Source organism: Gobio gobio (genome assembly GCF_949357685.1).
Source record: "Gobio gobio genome assembly, chromosome: 5".
Classification (NCBI taxonomy): Eukaryota; Metazoa; Chordata; class Actinopteri; order Cypriniformes; family Gobionidae; genus Gobio; species Gobio gobio.
The window spans coordinates 47,630,939-47,653,382 of record NC_137101.1 but is presented as its reverse complement, the minus strand read 5'-3'; the positions used below and the strand labels follow the sequence as shown (position 1 = coordinate 47,653,382).

The window sequence follows — 22,444 nt, the reverse complement described above, 5'->3', positions numbered from 1 at the left end:
TGTTGAGGACTACAGTTCATTCATGGGGGACCAGAGAATGAAGACCTACCTCTTTCCCCATAGGTCAAGGAAATGGTACAACAGGATTTTCAATGCCATTCTCAGTGTAAGCATGGTGAATGCCCACATCATTTCCTGCCGCTGCACTGCTGCTCCTCACGAGCCCCTGAAAGTCTTCGTGCAGGATGTCATCACTGCTTTACTGGAAGGCTTCTGGAGGAAAGAGAGCAACAAAGGCCGAAAGTCGTCCTCACTGGGAGACTTGCCACAGAGACTCACTGAGCCACACTTTATCTGCCAGGCTGATGGTTACCCAGATTGTGTAGTTTGTTCTGATCGGACCCGCCGTCAGACAAAACACATGTGCAGGCAGTGTGTGTGTGTGTGTGTGTGGGGGGGGGGGGGTCTTTGTGTTGTGCCTGAGAGATGAGAGGTGCCACACCATGAAACACTACAAGATATGTCACCTGGATGGATAGGGAGTCATTATCTCTAAAGCAAAAGGCCAACTACATCATTTTTTTTTTTTTTTGGTCTGCCATTTGTTAGTAATGATTTACACTGTTGATTTACTATCTATTTCCCTGACCATTTAGTAGTGGACAATGTGTTCTTTTTTGTGTGTTCATGTCCTTGAGATGTGTGCATCCAGCTAAAAAACAAAAAACAAAAACACAAAATCAACAAAAATAAAAATGCTAACATTGTCTCTGGTCTTGTCTCGTCATCTCACTCATGATCTGTGCCTTGCCGTGGCGAGTGAGCTTTTGAACTAAACAGGTCTTGTCTACTTGTGTTTGTGTCATATGAATAATATATATGTGCCCCATACATGGAATCAGAGTGCCTACTGTATGTAGTAAATGGAAAATCTCTACAGCAAAAGGCCAACCGCTACATGCATTCGGTTTGTTTCTACCATTTATTAGTAATGATTTACAGTTTGTTTACTATTTACCTGAGCATTCAGTATTGTGCAATATAGCATACAGAAGGTGAGGGACATTTTTTGGGGGAAAGAAGTTCTGCATTTTATCATTTAAACATGTGACTTTTCATGAAAATTCTATAATCCAAGATGGCCACCACCATATGACGTCATAATATGCAAATTAGATGGGAACATGTAATCCCTACATAATCTTTGGGTCATCCTTAATATTTCTCTACTTTACAGAAAGTATCTTTTATCACTTTTAAGATATAGCCTTTTGAAATTAAGATGTCAAAATCAAACGTTTTAGGAAAAAACCTCTGGCGCCTAAAGGGTTAATAACTAAATCACAGAACAAGACTATAACTAACAGTAGACATACATGACATAAACAACATATACATGACACGAGGAAAGGTTAAAGTGGTTGGAGGGAAAGGGGTCAGAACAGATTGATGAAGTTATGCAGAAAGTCTAGAACCTTTGTGAAGAACCACCATTAATAAACTTCTTTGTCTGAACAAAGAGTTTACAGTTTTACTAACTACACAGCGATTTCTGTTTCGTACTTTACTTCAGGGTATCTGCAGGTTTCACCAAGTCAAATTTAAGACTTTTTAAGACCTTTTCAAGACCATTATGAATTAAATTTAAGACCTATCTCGTACAAAAGGAAAAAACGTACAAAAGGAAATGCAGAATCACAAAATTACTTGCAAAGTAAATTAATGTATTCAAATTGAACAAAGTATTAGTAATCTTGCACTTCCTCATAGCTTAATCCCACCAGGATTAATATACACACACTACCGGTCAAAAGTCTGAGAACGGTAAGATTTTTAAATGTTTTTACATTCTGCTCACCAATGCTGCATTTATGTTATTAAAAATACAAAAAGCTGTTATATTGTGACAGTTCTGTTGTGACTGTTTTCTATGTGAATATATAGTAAAGTGTCATTTATTCCTGAATTTATATTCCTGATCAAAGCTGAATTTATCATCATTACTCCAGTCTTCAGTGTCACATGATCCTTCACTAAATCACTAATCATTCTCATATGAGGATCTGATGATCAACAAACATTTATGATTATTATCAGTGTTGAACACAGTTGTGTAAAACATATTTTTTGGATTCTTTGATGGATAAAAAAAAGTAAAAAAAAAAAATAAACATAAGATTTCTGAAAGATTATGTGACTCTAAAGTCTGGAGCAATGATGCTGAAAATTCAGCTTTGAATCACAGAAATAAATTCTATTTTAAGATATATATTGAAATATAAAATAGTTATTTTAAATTGTAAAAAAAAAAATATTCACAATAATACTGTTTTTTGGATCAAATAAATGCAGCCTCTGTGAGAGCAGGAGAGACTTCTTTAAAAAACATTTTAAAAATCGAACCGTTCTCAAACTTTTGACCGGTAGTGTGTGTGTATGTATATACATTTTTTGTGAGATCAAAATTACTGATTTTGTGATGGTCATTTTCAGAAATGTGCATGTTTCTTTTTTCCCCCCTCATAATTAGGATGCCACATTTACCATATCATTATAGTAGATGCACAATAGTCACACATGGCAATAAAACAAACAAAATGCATGAATCTTGTTTGACAATAGGACAAATAAATACAACTTAAATATACAGATACAAACAGTGCTTTTAGTTTAGGTAGGCTACTGTTTGTTTTTCCCCGTTGTTGTTGTTTGATTAATACTAACGACACAGGCAGGAGCGGGTATAAACTAGGTTATATTCGGTTGCTTTCACTTTAAGACCTACAGTAATGAGCCCATAGATATGGATATCTATGAATGCGCCTAGATTCGGTTCACTCGCGCGAGCGCTGACAGGCGGCAAACGCGTGCAGAATCCGCGGCCAGTCTGACATCTGTCCGTGTGTCAGTAGCGAATGAGTTCGGGGTTTACATCGCTTTTTAAACTCTTTGTTTAGTGCTATCGGGCATATCAAACTTTTATTTGGTCATTATACGAGATGGCAGGTGAGAAAGATTCGCCTTTGCTATCACGATCGCGGAACTGGAAGAACTGGAGAACTGAAGCTGAAGAATAAAATCCGTTTGATGTGTCTGTGGTACAATCCGAAAGAGACCCGTGCCAATAACATGAAAGCTGATTGGCTGCTATATAAGATGCATGTTGGTCTCTCACTAGCGAAAAAACGAACTAACAACACGCACACACACACACTCTCTCTCTCTCTCTAAAACATTGCGGGAGCATTTAAATGAGCAATGGAGTAGCGTTACATGGACGTAGGAAAATTAAGACCCGTTTAAAATATTTTAAGACCTAGAACTCAATACTTCAGCGAATTTAAGACTTTTAAGGCCTTAAAATTTTGATTTTGAATTTAAAGACATTTAAGACTTTTTAATATCCCGCGGGTACCCTGTTACTTGCATTTGGCCTGAGCTGTAGAAGACCGCCCGAGGTGAAATCGCAGGAGAAAGTTTGTGGGTTCCGTCCGATGGCATTGAAGTGGCAGTGAAAAAGAAATGATGAGCTTGCGTGGTTGCTTCGACTCCGTGGAGGAAGTTGCACATGGCATGCAGAGTTTGGGCCTTCTGGTCCATGGCCTTGTGAGACCTTTGGCCCGGTGTGTGTTGAGGCCACAGCGTGTCGTGTCCGTGTTAGCAGGAGAAGAGAGAGGGAAGAATTTTAGATCTCTCCTTTTATAGCTTGGGGGTGGTCACACCCTCCTTTTGGTAGACTTGACCAATGAGATTGTTGGGATGTCCAAGCTGATTTATGGCCCTTTGTTTCAAACCGGATTCAATTGCAGAGGAAGGTGCTATTAAAGACTCTTGTAATACTAATATGTTGCACAAGGATTGACATATCATATACCCCATCATTCAGATCTTTACATTTCAACTTCGTAGACACCAAACATGCCGTACACACGAATTTCATTAACCATAGTATGCAATTCTGAAACCAATCCAACAGAGATTGAATTAACACATAGATTAAACCCTATAAAAACAAATCATGAGATGGAACATGTTTATATATTTCTCAAGTGGTTATATATAGGATATATGAGTTTAAGATGGTGTATTTTCAGAAAGGCTGAGTCTCAGCTCTCTGCAAATTCTTTCACGTCGTAAAACGTCTTATCTGATTGTTTCCAGGGCAACCGAGGGTCCTTCTCTGTTGTGTTTGGGGAAAGTCAGTTACCAAGCACAAGCATTTAAAACATATTAGTAAATGTAACCGGCGATAATGTGTCTGATTTTGCTTCAATTGCTACAACTTGAACACAAGCACTCTGGTTTTGTCGGGGGAAAAAGAGGAGTGCTCGAGTGTTTGTGCTTCTGGTTGCCAGATTTCAATAATTTAAATCCCCCAATCAGAGCTTTTCTGTTAACAGAACACGTATTCTATCAGGTGTTTTACTTAAACGTGAATCTGGCGACCTCTCTCTCTCTCTCTCGCATGCATGATGATCTGAAAACATCAATAAACAAGCAAGCTGCATTTCTCCATTTGAGATTTTCAATTAAGTGTCATTCAGGTGGTCTGTGTTCTGTCACGACTTACGAGCCGCTTGTGCTGTTTGCAATTGTGTTTGCTGAAATGCTTACCTAAGCCACATCCCTTCTATGTAGATATCAGAGAACAATTACAAATATTGTATCAATGCATTCTCATTCCACACTGATGACATAAAACCGTTCTCTCATAAGTGAATCCTTGTGTGGTGCTTAAAGGTTTCTTTATATCTGAAACTCACTCCACAGAGACCACAAATGAACGGCTTCTCTCCTGTGTGGATTCTCATGTGGGAATCAAGGCTTTCTTTTCTGTTGAAACTCTTTCCACACTGAGGGCAGGTGAAAGGCTTTTCTCCAGTGTGAATTCTCATGTGGGAATCAAGATTTCCTTTATAGTTGAAATCTTTTCCACACTGAGGGCAGGTGTAAGGCTTTTCTCCACTGTGAGTTCTCATGTGCATGTCAAGGCTTTGTTTTCTGTAGAAACCCTTCCCACACTGTTGACAGGTGTAAGGCTTCTCTCCAGTGTGAACTCTAAAGTGGACTTTAAAGTGGCCTTTTTGAGTGAAACTCTTTCCACACTGAGGGCATGTGTAGGGTTTCTCTTCAGAGTGAATTTTCATGTGGACTTTAAGGTTTTCATGATGATCAAAACTCTTTCCACACTGTCTGCAGGTGTAAGGGCTCTCGCCAGTGTGAATTCTCATGTGTATGCTAAGTATACTTTTATTATTGAAACTCTTTCCACACTGAGGGCATGTGTAGGATTTCTCTCCAGAGTGAATTCTCATGTGGACTTTAAGGTTTCCTTTTCGGTTGAAACCTTTTCCACACTGTTGGCAGCTGTAAGGCTTCTCTCCAGTGTGAATTCTCATGTGGACTTTAAGGTTTCCTTTTCTGTTGAAACTTTTTCCGCATTGTTGGCAGGTGAACGGCTTCTCTCCAGAGTGAATTCTTAAGTGGTCTTGAAAGAGTGCTTTCTGATTGAAACTCTTTCCACACTGAAGGCACGTGTAGGGTTTCTCTCCATTGTGAACTCTCATGTTTTCATGTTGATTCAAACTCTTTCTACCCTGAAAGCAGGTGAAATAACTTGTTTCTTTATTTTCAGCTTTTTCTCTGCTTTTTTCAGTCTGTGGGCAACTAAAATATTTTTCTTCAGTTATGATATGATCATTCTTATATTGATCTTTTTCTTCCATTTCTTTAAGTACTTCACACTCCTCTTTCAACGGCATCAGGTCTAAGACAAAAAAATGACAAAAGTTAACCTAATAGCACAACACAACAGGCATTAAAACATTTGTACATGTAAAGCATTAACCGCTAGAGGTCTGGCATGACCAACTCGCTTTTTTCTTATCAGTGCGAAAGAGACTCAAAATATTCATTTCGAGTAACAACAGATCCAGCCGAGGATTGCGACAGTTAAATTTATTCTCTTTAATTATAATTGCGATATAGACTTGTGTCTGTGAATATTAAACCAAAAATACTTTAATATGAAACCTGCATATTCTGTGTGAATGAATAGAACTGACGTGCACTTTCACTAACCACACACTTACAGTTTTCAGTTTTCCCAAACTATACTGAGATGAGTGAAATCAACTGAGATGTGTAATAAATACTGAAATAAAATGTTTTAGCAAACATATTAAATAGCTATAATAACTTTATAGGCTCTATAATATAACAAATATAGCGTATTTCTCATCTCATAAAATGTCATAGACGTAAGACTGTTTAGACAAGATTTCTTTGGCCTGTTTTGGACAGATTAGGAAGTGCTCACTGTAAAATAATTAAAGATTTGATTCGCAAATTTCTGATCAGATGCTATAAATACAGTACCAGTCAAACGTTTGGACATGTTACTATTTGAATTAATGTTTTTGAAAGAAGCCTCTTATGCTCACCAAGCAAGCATGTATTTGACCAAAAATACAACAAAAAATCTAATAGAAAATGGTTTTCTATTTTGATATACATATACTATAAAATATTATTTATTTCTGTGATGCAAAACTGAATTCATCAGCCATTACTTAATTTCTTCATCAAAGAATCCTGAAAAAAGTATCACAGGTATAAAAAAAAAAGAAGAAGAAGCACAGCAGTTTTCCAACATTGATAATAAATCAGGTTTTATTTCCAGGTATAACTGTGTACTCAAAATGTGCCTTTGACTCTCACTTTATTTTGTGAATTATTATTTCTAAAACTACAAAAAAATGTTTTTCCTTTGTCCTGTTTTGTCCTCATATTCTTTCATGCAGTTCCCTCTCACATACCTGACTCAAAGGCTCATTCATTATGCAGCTCATTATGTGGTTCTTTGTCTTCCCATGTGTGAATCACAGCATTATTCATGATCGTTCACGCCTATCCGCATATTGGCTTTGTAAACAATACGTTTCTAAGTCACATCATCTAGCCACTGGCGTTCCCCTGGGCTCAGTGCTTGGACCACTTCTCTTCTCCATCTACATGTCATCATTGGGATCTGTCATTCAGAAACATGGCTTTTCCTATCACTGCTATGCCGACGACACTCAACTCTACTTCTCATTTCAACCTGATGATCCATCGGTTGGTGTTCGTATCGCTGCCTGCCTAACAGACATTTCAGCCTGGATGAAAGAACATCACCTGCAACTCAACCTTGCAAAGACAGAACTGCTTGTGGTCTCAGCCAACCCATCACTGCATCACAATCTCTCCATTCAGCTAGGATCATCAACCATAACTCCGTCCAGGACAGCCAGGAACCTTGGGGTTGTGATTGATGATTAGCTAAAATTCACTGACCACATTACTGCAACAACCCGGTCCTGCAGATTTGCGCTATACAACATTAGGAAGATTAGACCCTTCCTATCAGAGCAGGCCACACAACTACTGGTCCAAGCTCTTGTTCTCTCCAGACTGGACTACTGCAATTCTCTTCTAGCGGGCCTTCTGGCATGCACTATCAAACCCTTGCAACTCATCCAGAATGCAGTGGCGAGGTTGGTCTTTAATGAGCCGAAGAGAGCGCACGTCACGCCTAGGGTTGGGTACCGAAATCCGGTTCCAATATGGCACCGGTACTTATATAACCGGTATGTACCGGACCGAATCAGAACGCAGATTTCGGTTCCTCATTTCGGTGCCAAAATTCAAACATGCTTTCGCGCTTTGGCTGAGCCAGAGACAGACGCTCAGCGCTGGTCACATCACAACTCATGACAACTATTCAGTGTTTTCAACGACATCATGTTTATTTCAGGTTTCAGACATTTAAATGCTCATAAGTAGGCTACTAGCAAAAAACACACCCTGATGTCTATGAAAGCCACTAACGACTAATAATTTGACTAACGTTACATGTTTTATTCACATCAGATACATGCACATTATATAGTAACTATAGCGTTTACTCTGTTCTTCTTCCAGTTCACTGGTCACTACTTTCATGTATTTCGTGAGACGAGAATGAACTCAAGTGTTGTAAATCCGACAGATCCGATTCTGAGGCGCACATGGCGCCGCCCATTGCGCTTTATAGATCAACTAACACACATTCACTCACACATTTGAACATCAGATAGTTCGTGATACAGTTAAGAAGTTTGTGAATATTTTGAATAAAAAGAAAAAACGAAATAAACCCGATACAGCTGAGCTGTCAGCGCTATTGCGGCTGCTGTGTGTCATGTGAGAAACACGACGCGTCGTCATGGAAACATTAAGACGATGCGTTCTAAAATATTTAGCCAGAGAATATGATCATATTTCAAAAAAGAGCTGAAGCTCGAAGCTGGTTAGTAGCAGAGCAAGAATACAGACTACTGCTGTTATTATTGTAATTAAGAGTTATATTAGGCTTGTTGTAGTTGGGTTAGGTGGCTTAGGTTTTACTGTGAATTTGTAAATAAGTCAATTATAATTTGTAAATAAGTAAATTGTGTTTTGTATTTATTTATATTCATACATTTAAGTATACATTAAACTTTTAATAAATGGTTCAATTTAAATAAAAAATAAATAAATAAAAAGCCATTTAATGTCATCCACCTCGTTTTGTGGCCTTTTTAAAAAAAAAAAAAAAAGTATCGGTTCAGGCACCGTTTAGGCACCGGAACCGTTTTAAAAGTATCGGTTTGGCACCGGAATCGAAAAAAACCCAAACGATACCCAACCCTAGTCACGCCTCTCTTCATCAGTCTGCACTGGCTACCAATAGCTGCTCGCATCAAATTCAAGGCACTGGTGCTCGCCTTCAAAGCAACCACTGGCTCTGCACCAATATACCTAAACACGCTTGTTCAGACTTACACACCCTCCAGGAACTTGTGTTCTGCCAGTGAACGACGCCTTGTGGTGCCATACCAAAGAGGCATTAAATCGCTGTCACGGACCTTTTCCTGGACCACCCCCACCTGGTGGAATGACCTGCCGATCTCAACTCGTGCGGCCGAGTCTGTAGCCATTTTCAAAAAACATCTAAAGACACATCTCTTCCAGCAGCACCTGAACAATCAAGAATAGCACTTATTCTATTCATTTTCTGTCTGTCTAATTTATTTAAAAAAATAAAAATCTGTTCTGTGCTAGATTAACTGAGACTTGTTACAGCACTTGCATACTGTTGCCCTTGACTGCTCTAGTTGCTTCTATTGCCCTCATTTGTAAGTCGCTTTGAATAAAAGCGTCTCCTAAATTACTAAATGTAAATGTAAAGTTTCTTACAAAATTGAAATAAATATATTGTTTTATGTGAATGGTTGCACAATGGTTTTCATTTTGAAGCAAAAACTCCAACAACATACATCCCAGATAGCAATGAGTCGGCGGACCACCGGCGGTGATCCGGCGGCTGTAGAAGCGTCAGAATTGCGTAATCGCAAACATGTTTGACGGCGCACCGCCGGCGGCAGCCGCTTTTTAAAAGCGGCAGCCGGCTTCCTACCGCCTTCGTACCGCCGCCGGCCCGCAGGCAAACCGCCGTTCCGCCGCCTTTATACCAGAAGGCGGCCCGGCGGAGGCAAACGCTTTTTTCGAACGATCTGCCTCCGCTTATTGTGTAATAAATAATATATATATTTATTTATTATTCATATATTTGTAACATGCAGTTTATGATGGATAATAATTGAACAAACCAGATAAATTCCCATTTGGCATTTTTATTCCACATTTCAAAGTACATTAACTGTCAATGATACAAGATAATATAAATTAAATATAACAGACAATAAATAAGCTTAAATAGGCCTATAAATAACAAAAAACATTTACTAAAGAACCTGCATGTTTCCAATTAAATTTTGGTTTAAAAAAAAAAAAAAACAGCCTTACAAGCAAATTATAACACTTACAATATTTGTTAATAACAAATAGGTCAGCTCTGGGATGAAAAGAATTACCATTAAATATTATATCAAATAATGAGGATATTTGGTACCAAAGAATGTGCAGGATACCAAATAAATCGAGGTATAACATCACATTTAACAAGCCATTTCTAACAATAGCATAAATGGTAATAATTTAGAGTAAAGCTCTGGAGAAGAATAGAACAGTAGTAGAACAGACCATTATAACAAGCCTGACTATGGGTTCTCCGGTTTTCCCCGACCTCCAGAATGAGGCAGCGCAAATTGGCTTATCTTCAGTGATTTCTTGTGCGCCTATATAAAGGACAAACAACCTCGCCATCCCATATCTATCCAAGGAGCTGCCTTCAAGGCAGGGTCACAGGGAATAAAAAAAAAGTAATTTCCACAGTGAACAGTGTGGATTGGGTGAGTGTAGCCTGAAACTTCTGGCTTCTTTAGGGGTCTTGATGTTACTGACTGCAGGATAAAGAAAGGGTTCCAGGTGTCAGTAGTCAGCCTAGGTGTAAGAGGTCGGCTGTGGGTCCCTCTCAGCTGTGCGGCGTCTTTTTCCACCTTCACGATCAGATGCTCCTTTCAGGTAACGCATAGCGCTAACCTGGACCGCCTCATCAGTGGCATCCTGGGTCGCCGGGTTCTTCCGGATGGCTCCTGTAGAAAATACAGATCTGTCATTCCATGTGAATGTCATAAGGCCACACACATCTACTTAAATATATAACAAATTTATATATTTATATATATATTACTTTGAACAATGGTCTTCAGGAACATGTCTCTAAAACATGCTTTATCCCCTACACCCGTCCAGGTTGTATTAATGGAAAGGTGATTAGAGAAGATACTCTAAAGCATTCGCCACACGGTTGTCTTTAGGTCCCTCCCACATTTGATTGCCAAAAACCGAAGCTGAAAATACAAAAAAGTGTTACAAATTACATATCTCTGAAGCTTCTCATACATAAATATAAAAATGTGACAGGCTGTGATTCAGACTGTAGAATATGCAGTGTACAATCTTAAATTTTACTTTTTAGATTACCCTACAGCATTATAAACAAAATCAGCACACTTACTGGAGCTCTTTATCCTGCCTCAAACTGTTGTCAAGCAACGCCAAATGGGTTGTCTAGGGGGAGTAACAGACCCCCTGGCAGGGATAACTCTCCAAAAGACACATTGGCACTGAAATGTTGCAGCATAGTGTCCATTTTGTTGTCCATGCTATGCACAACATCGCCAAACTCTCCAAGACGTCGCAGCATTAGGGTCTGATCTGCACCTACAGGGGTTCACAGAATAAAAGAATAAAGCAGTCAGTCCTGGTCCCTCAACTACTAAACTATGACATTTACAACTAGGTCTACTACATGTACAGGTGGCCCCAGTGGGAATTAAACCAACAACCACAGGTGTTGTTTGCAAGTTGTACCTGATTGCCCAGTACGAGCAAACGTCGTCAACATTGTCCCAACTTGCTTCACCTGCTCATGAAGTGAGCCGCTGTCATCCGAAGCTACAAAATGAAAGGCATTTGGTAATTTTGGACCTACATCACAGTCAAAAAAGTAAAATTTAAGAAAGAGTGCATGTTCTCACCTGCTCGTGCATTGCTTTCCCTCAGGGCTTGGTTCTCATTCTGGAAATCTACATAAAAAATATTTTATTTTATATATATATATATATATATATATATATATATATATATATATATATATATATATATATATATATATATATATATATATATATATATATCAACAACTACAGGCACAATTTTCCATACTGTTAAAGTTTCCAACATCTGCAATTTCCTGTTTGTCCATCTCAACTCCTTTCAATATTCTTCTCCTTATAGCCCAGTAACTAGACATTGTGACTAACAATTTATTTACCTTGAAAGCCGAAACGATTGTCCAACAATAGGTCTCTTGGATGAAGATAACCGATTGTGCTCTGGTCAAGGTATCTGCAAGAAAATGTGAACAAAACCGCATTAACGTTAAATACAGAATATACAGTAGCTATGCTGTGGGGGGAAAAACTGGTCAGCCAAATGTGGAACAGTAAAATGTATTCATTCAGTGTAGTGATTCAAGTAAACTGCATTGTCCTCAAACATAATAAGTACAGCAGTTCAGAGAAATAACTCATAAATGACCTTAAATGCTAGAAGAACAGTAGCAACACAGCACATGTTAGCTAACACTTGCTAAAACTGACCTAACGTTAGCAGCATGCTTGTTCGGACTAACAAAATAATTTAAATAACCTATATACATCATTCTGTTTTGTTAGAAAACACCAAAAGTTAAACTTAAGTCTTTCTAGATGTAAAGCTTTGGCTAACTTACCTACAGTAGCTAGATACATTTTAACATGTAGAACATGCTTGAACTCAGTGTGTAAAAAAGGCGAAACAGCACGTGTTAGCTAACACTGTGTATTGTGCACTATATCAGCGTGCGTGTCTGAACAAACTAATTAAAACAACCTACCGGTATATACATCAAAAATGAACATAATATTGTGTGACACAAAAAGGAAACATGTACTTACTTAAACGCTCGTAGTCGAGGATATTTTCTGATCTCCTCTCTTCAAATACTAAAACCATGTGATGAGCGGCCGCTGTTGGTAAATCTGTATGTTTTACCGGTTTGTCTTCCGTCTTTTTTAAGTATACTGCCCCTCTCGGCCGGTGGAGGTACTTCTCTGTTTTTTTTATTTTATTTTTATTTAAATTAGTACATGTATAGACAAGTACAATACAAAAAGTACAATGAGAGAAAAATAAAAATAATAAAGCATTGTGGTACAGTTCCGAATATGTAGAACAAAGAATAACAACAAATGTAACACTGTATATAAAATAAATAATAAAAATAAGAATTCTGAGATAGAAAATACTTTATAATATTAAGGCAGTCACATGAAATTGAAAAGCTTTCAGGTTTCTGTTTTTGTAAGCTTTTTGTTTTGCGACCTCATGTTTGAGAGGGTTTCAAATATTGTAAAAATCAGCTTTATAAGAGGTAATATTAGAGGGCTTCTTTTGAGTTATTCTTGTCTTATGAATGTAGAATTTTTCCTAAATAATTAATAATATATTTTTGTTTTTCAGAAAAATATGGGTTTTGAAAACAAAGTAAAATGTCATGAAGTTAGTTCTAATTTTTTGTCATGTCTATTTTAAAGTCAGTCCAAAAAGAAATAGAAAAAAGGCCAATACAAAAATAAGTGTTATCCTAAAATGAACTTTCAAACTTTCTTAACCCTCCTATTATGCTAAAAAAAAAAAAAGTATTACATCCATTATGGGTCAAATTGACCAACACTGTTTAAACACACTCGACATGCAAATAATCAAGTGAAAATTTAAATGTAATTTCCTAAACCTAACCTTATCATGGAATCAAGAGTCAAGAATCTGTTATAAACCCTAATGGCTTTGGAGCAAAAAAAACTAATATTTGATATAATTCACATATAGGCTATTATGATTTTATAATCGCTTCAAATGTGAGAACTAGTTAAAATGCTGTCAGTTCCACTCTATTTCCCAACAAGCCAAACATAGCCAACGTGGCTGGTCGAATTTGAGAGTAGAAATCCTTGTATTTCACAGCGGCTTGCCGCCAGCCGGCCGCGGTCCATTAGGCGGAGGCAACCGCCAGAGAAAATGAAGCCGGCGGCCCGCCGGCTAGTCGGCCGCGGCATCTCGCAAGAAATGGGAGTGACGTATTCGGCGGCAAACGTTTCATCACCGCCAGCGGGACGCACCTATAGCCGACAGCTTAGGGCCGGCGGCAAAAAGAAGCCGTGCCGATATTTTTTGCTATCTGGGATTATTCAAAATTCTTGTGGACACATATTTACTATGCATTTTATGGCCTTATGTTTTTCTCAATAACCACGCATAAATCATGTACAAACACGTTGCTAACATATTATGGTAGCCCAGTTTGTGCTGAATGCAGTGTAATGACACTTTTGCCATTAACCTGTTTATAAGCAACTGAAAAAAGCACACGTCAGAGCATGTCAAAACTTCTAAAGGGCCCCAAACCCCCCCTCAGACCAATAGGGGTTAAAAACCAACATACACCTATCCTATACCCACTTAACTGAAAGTGTACAACGTGTAGTGACTGCCACAGATCAGACACAATTATTTACTTTTTTCATAAATAATACACAATACCCCTCACCCAACAAGCAAACTATGACTTAACCCCTTGCCTGTCAGCCACCATTTTGGCATACCCATAGTAAAAAGGCTGCTGCTCACAAGTTATTCTGAATAGACACATAAATATATTTCTAGAAAGCCAACACTTGAGAGTTTACAGCGGAACAGTGTTAATTTCATTGACGAATAATTTGTCAATTTCCGTCAACAACCTTTTTTCACTGACGAAAACGAGACGATAACTAAATAAAAATTAGTGTTGGTTGACAAAAACTATGACAAAAATCAACTGTCATTTTCGTCAACAAATAAAAACGAGACAAAAATGTTAGGGAGGGATCGATTAGGGAAGAGATCCAGTCAGAACTGATGTCCTGTGTCACAGATGCGCACATTTGATTTGAACGTGCTGATCTAACGGCTGGTAAACACGGCGCTGTTGCGCTTCTACAGGCTCACGCATCCCCAATCCAGCGCTCCAGAGCGGTTCACAATCAATGAATAACTCACATTTATGCCAGACAATTGTTTATGAACTAATGCTGATGAATAATGACAATGTTAACTTTACGATGTTTACATAGTAATACGTTTTAGACGGTTGTAACAACGCATATTTTATCTCCTGAACTTGAATGAGCAACTGCAATAGTAAGGCAGACATTTCAAAATAAGAGTCAATGTGTATTTCGAGCTTGTTTGTAATTAAAAGTCACGCATTATATATTTGTTTTTGGTTACACAATAAACTGTATTTAATTTAAATCCTATTTAATTCATAGTCAGGAGGAAATACCAGTATTTGACAATATTCAATAAAGTATCAAAGTATCAGGGTTATAATAGTCAACTAAAACCATTTAAACACTGAAATAAAAAAAAATAAAAAATATATTTGAAGCTTTAGCTTAACCTGATATGGCCTACTAACTAAAACAGAAATACAAAGTTATGAAAACTATATAGATGTTTTTAAAAAAAACAAACAAAAAAGTGAATTGAGCTCTCTTTCGTGTATTTTTAATGTTAAAAAAAAAATGATGACAAATGTCAGTTCAAGTGACAGTCGGTTATGTAATGCTTAAATGCTTAATGTATTACAATTGAACTAAACTCATTCGATTTTAGGAGACTAAATCTGCTGTAGATTTAGTCAACTAAAACTAAAAACAATTCAGGTGACTAAAATATGACAAACTAAATGGCATTTTAGTCAATAGACTATGACAAAAACTAAATCAAAATTTGCTGTCAAAATGAACACTGCAGCTGAATACTCAGAATTACTCTGACAGTTATTGATATGACGATATATAGGCTCAAACATAAAACCAAAACTGTGAATTTTATGAAACATTTTCTAAGACCAAGTCAGGATTTTTTTTAGAGAAGATATTTGTTGGCCTGCAAACACCCATTTGCAGTATTTTGTCTAATTTCTGGCGAGGAGAATAGCTCAATTAATGCAACAATGTCCTCACTCGACGATTGTTTTACACCTCTGAGAGTATGAGACGTAATCCTCATTATTGTTTTATCGTTATTCTTTTGTTCTCACGTTCAGAAATTAGCTACAGCCCTTATGCAGGCACAAATGGACCATTAATGGCCCATTAAGCAGGTTGCAGTTATCCACATATTATCTGAAGTCTTTCTAAAAATAAAAATAAAAAACTAAAACACATACTTGGAACCTTATGTGAATTATTTTAACAAAATAGACAACGCTCCCGGTCCAACTGGTGCATTAGAGCTACAGTTAGCATCAAGCTACATAACACAATTTAAATGATTAAAATTACACTTTCACTCAAAATGTCACTTTAGAGCACCATCGAGTGTTTGTATTAGCTTCCTGTCGCAATATAATGGGGATTTCATTCATATGGTGATGTTAAAACATGTTATATTTAGCATTTTATATGGCGCTAATCACTACACCTGCTTAGTATATAATGTAGACATCCATTATTGATATAAAACACAATTGGACCGCAGCAGACAAGATAATTAATTTGCGTGTGATATTCCATTCAAAATATTGTTCATTTCAGTTCATTGTTATTTTGCACTGCTGACATAAATTAAGAAATTAATGTCACTGCAACCCAGTTTTATCATAAACAGTGTTCAAATATCAAAGCTGGAGTCTTTAATCTGTCTAATGATACTGAGTTTTTCCAGATAAAGAAAGAGTGTGATGTTTTAACATGCAGTGAATGTTAAACAACAGTAATCTGGGGCCGTCTGCAATCTTTGACTGCAAAGGGATTCAAAGTTCTTCAACTCGTAATCCCCAAACTGGTCCCCAAAACCCCAAACCAGGTACAGCAAAAACACATCAGCAAGATAAGGCCTAAAGGAATTTTAGAGAGTTGGAACAAGCAAATACATGTGAGAAATGTATAAACGTATCCCATCTCTAGGTTTTCCTTTTGTATTTTGTTTTTGCCTATGGATTAATTCACTCTTTTTTTAAATGTTTTAGAATTGCTTACTGTAGTTAACGAGGATCACATGTATAGAACGTTCATTTACATTTTATTTAGCTAAATCTGTTACGCATTATTATTATAAGAATCTTGAAAATTCTTCCCTCATAAACAAATCAAATTTATAAAAGACAAAGGATCAAAAGCTAAAATGCAAAGGATCACAAACTTTCCTTCCAAAAGTATAACTCCTTATTAATTTACTCACACCCTAAGGCAGTGACATCACTTTTAAAAAGATCACATGAGCTTTTGGGAATTCAGGCGAGACATTCTGACATGAAGATGCTGAGCTAGAAGTCTTCGAAGAACCCTGTGATAAGTATTGTGTTGGATAAGCCTTATGATTGTATTGTTTTTGGCCAAGAGAGTATTATCCTACTATAATCTATTGCCTTTCCTACTAAACTACACTGGACGAGTGTTAGCGGGACATTTAAGACAGATTCCATCAAGAATCCCTCAAATCATTTACTTGATCCAAATATGTTTACTAGGGCTGTCAATAGATTAACCAGTGGCTGGTTGACTAGTCCAAACTGCTAGTCAACTAATTTGGTTGCATGTGGTCTTTGATCAGCCAATGATAACCCATCACACACAACCTGATCTCAACCCACTGGCTATCGCAGATCATCTCGGGCCACTCATCAAATAGTGCTTCAAAGATTCTGCTACTGCACAGGAGTACAATTATGCAAGAACCAATACGCCTGTATTATAAATCAAGCAGTGGCCACACATTTCAAAAACACACTGGTAATGCTGATGAGTGAATCAATACACCCTCTTTACAGATGGCTCAAATGACACGGGTAGGAAAGAAATGGATTTACATCATGGTACCCACTGAATTATAGCCATATTTCAACTCATTCTACTCAGAGGCTCGCAAAACACCAGCACCACTGACAGATGAAGAGGATATGGTGGAAGGATATTAAGATCCAACCGGAAAAAAAGTAACTGTTACTTTCAAAAAATAATGAATAATTTGTGTGACTCAAATGTTTACATCAGGGGTGTCCAAACTCGGTCCTGGAGGGCCACTGTCCTCAACGCACCTGCTGAAGGTGTCTGAAGACTTTGATTAGCTGATTCAGGTGCGATTTAGGGTTGGTGCTAAACTCTGCAGGACAGAGGCGCTCCAGGAGTAGGATTGTACACCCGTTTTACACACTTCCCTTGCTAAATTCTCTCCAGATTACATTTATAATCCCCATATCAATGACCGTTTCAGTCACCAATGACATTGTAGAATATGAACAAAATCTTCTACATTACAACATGTTAGCTAAACAGAGAGCGCTTTTGAGGATGAGAAAAAAATTCCCTTATAGACAACAAATGTAAAGCTCAGTCACATTTCATGCTTTGCTTTATGCAAAACACAGATTTTGTTGATGCTGTTATCCAGTATTAAGTGACATAAATGAATGGTTTTCAAATCAGATTTTGGGTTTAATGCCACACAAGTAATTATAAAAGGCTATTACTCTATTATTTTTCCTAATTTAATGTGTCGTAATAACAAATTGAAGTCGGATCTTCACAGCATTAGTGTTTGTCTGGTCATGTGATCTCAACACGTCTGACCCACTCCATGTCAAATAATAGCACTTTAATCTGGACACTCATATGACATTCTTCAAAAATATCCTTCATTTCTGTAGAGCTGAACATTTGAATAAGGATCAAATGACTGAGTTCAGCTTTGAGAATGAAACCAACCTGTTTGTTCCTCAGTTTCTTCATGTTTCACTCTCAATGTTTCCTCAATCTTCACGTCTTCACTCTCCTCTTTCTCTGTTTGTTCCTCAGTTTCTTCATGTTTCACTCTCAATGTTTCCTCAATCTTCACGTCTTCACTCTCCTCTTTAATAAACACCATCTTTATGTAGACGTGGATCTCAGTCGCTTCACCAGGAGTTTTTCTGTGCTTTTGTCCTGTTTAAGATGAATATAATTAACAGAAACAAATCCACTCTAATTCTCTGTGTCTCAATCAGTTCAGTTCAGTAGTTCAGTTAGCGTATAGTTGTCATTTTCCTTTTGTAAGTATTTTTTGGATGTTATCCATGTTTTATGTCTCAATGACATGCAAGCAAACAACCAAATAAAGGATTTCAAGAAAAGAAAAAAAAGGTATTCACTTCCAGTGTTGGGCATGTTACTTTAAAAAAGTAATTAGTTATAGTTACTAGTTACTTACAAATAGTAACTGAGTTAGTAACTGAGTTACATCATTATAAAAGTAACTAATTACCAGGGAAAGTAACTAATGTGTTACTTTTTTTTTCTTCAAATGTTCAAATATGTCAAATAACTTGGATGCCCCCAATATTAAATATGTTAAATGAATGAATTGGACACTAAATAGAATAAATTATTATTATAAAACATTGTACATTAATGTACACTATTGTAATGTTGCTGTGGGACAATGTGAGACACCTATCAAATTCAATATATTATTGTAAATATCAGTAGACCTACTATAGTGTAAATATTGTGTAAATAGTATCAGTACTTCTTTACTGCTCCTCTGGTAGTGGAGCTCACGTTATCACCTGGGTTTTTAGCCACTAATGTTGTGGCTGTGATGACGTGAGGCTTCATTAGATTAGAAATAGAATTACTTGCCACCGACGTGGATAGACTCTTTCTTCCTGGGCATAAGCTGCACGTTACATAAACATTCTTACCTTTCACCTCAACGAGGGAAAAGTAGCGCTTATACTTTCAGTTTGCGAAAGCTACCTTTGAAGTCGTTGGACTGCCATCGCTGACTGTGCATATGCGTGTGCGTCATAGGTGTGTGTGTGAACTCAACCTATCAACCTCAACCTTGTCTCCCACCCACCAATCATCATCAGTTATGTGTACCACCCAACCCAACCCCAACACGCATGGCTGGCTCGCGCACACACACACACACACACACACACGCTTTGCAGGTCCGACTGACAGAGAGCCAGTTCGGATGAAAACCGCTTCAATGAGCTCAATTATAGTAACGCCGCATTTTTTCCCTCAGTAACGCTAATGGCGTTGTAACGGAAGAAACAGTAATTCGTTTGATTACTCGTTACTGAAAAAAGTAATTCCGTTAGTAACGCCGTTTATCTGTAACGCCGTTATTCCCAACACTGTTCACTTCCTTCCTGTCACATGAGGCTGCCAACTTCCTACCCCTACGTCCAGCAAGCATGGCAAAGTCCAACCCTCCCAAAGAAAGGTTATTTTCATGTTACTAATAAGAATTTTTTGTTGACATATATATCTCTACATAATTGTGAAAGTCTCAGGAATCATCCAAGTAAAACAAATCTTACAAGAGATCTATAGTGTTTTGTATACTATAGTTAACTATAGTTGCCGGTGAGCAAATGACTTGTAAGTACATATAATGGGGAAATGGAGTAAACGGTGTTAATAGGTTAATACATAGATTATTGGTCTTGTTTAGTGCTTTTTGCTTTCATAATATCCCACCTAAAACATAATGTAACCCTTTAACTGACATGTACAGTACAGTAGACCTTAATTCGATAGGGGAAAATATCATATTTTGTCTTGCAAGGGCCAAAATATTGAGGAGCCTTCATCCAGTTTGGATGCGTTTCATTCTAATCGGTCAAGGACCCTCTTTATTTTTATGACTAGTGGCTTACGATTCCATTACAATGTGGAAATTCAGACAAGTAATGAGTTTACATTCACATTATTTTATGAAATCACCTACTACAGTCAGCCATTGAATACTATGGGGCTATTTTGTTATTAGTTTTTTGTTATATAGATGTCATTTTTTCATAATTCATTTATTTATTTTCATTGAACTTTTTGATACACAATGCCTTGTTGGGGCAACTTAATGGCTGAATTTAGTTCTGCACTATATTCCACCACTTTAAGACAAATGTATTTGTTGTTTGTTGTGTTTTCATATTCAAAAGATTATAAGATAGATGCAGATAGATGTTCTTCGACTTTTATACATAATACATTTGTTTATGAATAAAGATTGGTCTGTTGAAAGCAGTTATTTTGAGTTAGATGACAAATGTTCTCCTCCTAGTCAAATTTGACATCGATGGGGTGCATACAACAGATTTTCCGCACATTCAAATATGATTTTAAAGAAAAAACTTGGGGAAAACAAATGCAGGACATGTTCACATATGACACTATTAACATGACTATATGCATAAAACCATTCAGAAAAAAAATTGGGCACAAATGTGTTAATGGACCTAAATGACCTGGGCCCGTATTTATCAAGCTTCTCAAAATGCCATTTTGCTGAGAATTCCTGAAATTTACTCCTACTTTCAAACTTAAGTATAAAAGCAAGTTATCAAATTTCTTAAAGCTAAGACTCACTCTTACTCTCCCAGTTATTAGTTAGGAGTCGCCAGTAAGGGCTGTGATTACACTGAGGAGACGGGAATCTTTCAGGAGAGGAAGGACAAATGTTTTTAAATATTTGACGACGAGCGGTTAATCAAACGGTATTGTTTGGACTGAGCAAGCAACATCTTTTTCAGCGCTGGTTAATGTTGCCATTTATTTAAAAAAAAAAAACCTGTGGCTTAAGGCCCTGCTTCAAGAGGCGTGTCTGCTGTGAGACTTCAGTAAAAAACGCCCACTGTTGTGATTGGCTGACATCTTTGCATTTGATACGAGCGGAGGGGGCGTGGTTTAACTAGGTCTACGAGGCACGAGCTGCTGCCAGAGAGACGGATGGACCGGAGTTCACTTCACATCGGTTCTGTCAGTCTCAGTTCAGTGAACTGTTTTAGTTACAGCATATACTTCAGGTTATTAGTCTATTTCTAGTCGGAGGGACTGTCACTCATGTCAGAAAGTTAGTAACTTTAGTAAATTATGGATCAGCGCTGACTGGAGACGCGAACCGTTTAGAACGATTCAGTCCGATTTGGTGAACTGATTCGGTTCACTAAAAAGAACCGATTCAAAAGAAAGATCGTTCGCGAACCGGACATCACTAATGTACCAGAGACTGAGCTCAGTGATTGCTAACAAAGTTATTTATAGTAACTACTGAGTTATGAGAGCGCTGTCAGTCAGCGCGAGTTTATTGTTTGTATCTGAGAGTTCTGAATAAACACGAGTCCCAGTCACGCCGAGTCCGTCTTCATCATTATTACCAACTTTGTAACACATGCAAAGTACCATTACAGCTGTCGAGATGAACGAGTTATGAGTAAGTGTTGATAATACCATTATTTTTAGATATGTTCCTATCATATGGAAAGCGTCAGTGACGCGCATTGAGTACACAGCGCAAACAAAGACACAACAGCAGTAATCGAATGTAATCCAGTTTATTGTGGGGCTAGCTGGCTAGCCTGGATATGCTCACGCTTACCCCCCTTCTGCTTAATCTCACGCCGCGTTTGGTGCCTCCGCTGTGGGCCAGATGCAGTACTGGGGGTCGGGGATGTTGGAGGCCGGCCGATCAGTGCAGCCCGAGCCTCGGCGTGTGTAAGGTTTATCTCTAAAGATGTAACGACTGTATGCACATTGTAGAACCGATAGACGCGACGAGGACGTACAAAAACACTGACTCACAAGATAGAAAACACGAAAACACCGTTCTGTCAGGAGAGAGAGAAGCCGCAGTGTGTGCACGAATAATAAATAATTAGCTACACATAAGAACTCACTGATCACAGGTCAGAAGGAACTGAAAAAAGACTTCTGTTTTCATTTGTACCTAGGGTTGGGAACCGAGAACCGGTTCTTATGCAGAACCGAAACTGATTTTTGAAAAATACCAGAACCGCGCGAAATTCCTAAGTTTCGGTTCCGAAAACGGTTCTGGTGCAATGTGTGTGCGAAGCGCTGGAAGCGTATCCGAGTGACAGCCAGTGTTGCCAAGTCCGTGG

General features: G+C 37.8%; 1 long non-coding RNA gene across 2 annotated transcripts; it reads right to left on the bottom strand.

Moving 5' to 3' along the window:
* Window positions 1–9,674: 9,674 nt before the first annotated feature.
* On the bottom strand, window positions 9,675–13,418 carry LOC307126291. Of its 2 annotated transcripts, XR_013816475.1 has the most exons (7): window positions 12,405–13,418; window positions 11,741–11,814; window positions 11,445–11,492; window positions 11,278–11,361; window positions 10,922–11,127; window positions 10,595–10,754; window positions 9,675–10,496 (listed from the first exon to the last, which is right to left on the bottom strand). It is a non-coding gene; the product is annotated as an uncharacterized lncRNA (long non-coding RNA). The 2 variants fall into 2 exon arrangements; XR_013816474.1 differs by having other exon boundaries at window positions 11,741–13,418.
* Between the last annotated feature and the right edge of the window lie 9,026 nt (window positions 13,419–22,444).